Source organism: Meleagris gallopavo, chromosome 3, assembly GCF_000146605.3.
Source record: "Meleagris gallopavo isolate NT-WF06-2002-E0010 breed Aviagen turkey brand Nicholas breeding stock chromosome 3, Turkey_5.1, whole genome shotgun sequence".
In the NCBI taxonomy this organism is placed as follows: Eukaryota; Metazoa; Chordata; class Aves; order Galliformes; family Phasianidae; genus Meleagris; species Meleagris gallopavo.
In genome coordinates, this window is record NC_015013.2 from 35,085,842 (window position 1) to 35,086,570 (window position 729).

The following is a 729-nucleotide window of genomic DNA, read 5'->3' on the forward strand; positions in this document are numbered from 1 at the left end:
AAATCTAAACCTTAAAAAAAGAACTCCGATAGTCTGTTAATATACAAGATGGCATACTTGTGCAAAAGAAGACACAAATTGCCTGGAAATGGTTGCTTTTTACGTGAGAAAAAGTAAAGAGTAAGGTACTCTTGACTAGATTCTTCAAAGTTACTTCAAATGAAACTCCTACCTTTCTAGTGTCTCTCCTGTCTCAACAGTGTTTGTTGCATATATTAGACCTGTTTCAAGGTGATTTGAATGTACATGCTCAGTGTTTGAAAACCTCTTTGTTTTTCCTTCATGAAAGAACATTTATTCATATTTGATTTTATTCCTCCTCTTTCTGTCCTTATTTGGACTTCACATGCCTGGAAGATATATAAGTATTGAAAATAATCCATATTGCTTTGTATTGGGTTCATGTATATTACAAAGGAAAATCCCTACAGCATTAGGATTTTGTGTGTATAAGTTCTTAGAACTGTACACTAAGTGACAGCAGCATATTAAGAAGCTGAGACAGAAGATGAATTTTAAGATAAGAATTATATTGACTTCCACAGCACAGTCTGGCTCCTAACTATCCTGATTAAAGAAAACAACAAACTAATGAAAGTGGCAGGGATAATTTATGAGCATGGCAAAAGCTATTGATACAATTTTTCAATAATAGCCAACCATCATAGAAAATAAAAAAATCCAAAGATGGAATTGACTCATCTAAAAATAAGTAAGGTTGTTTTTTTT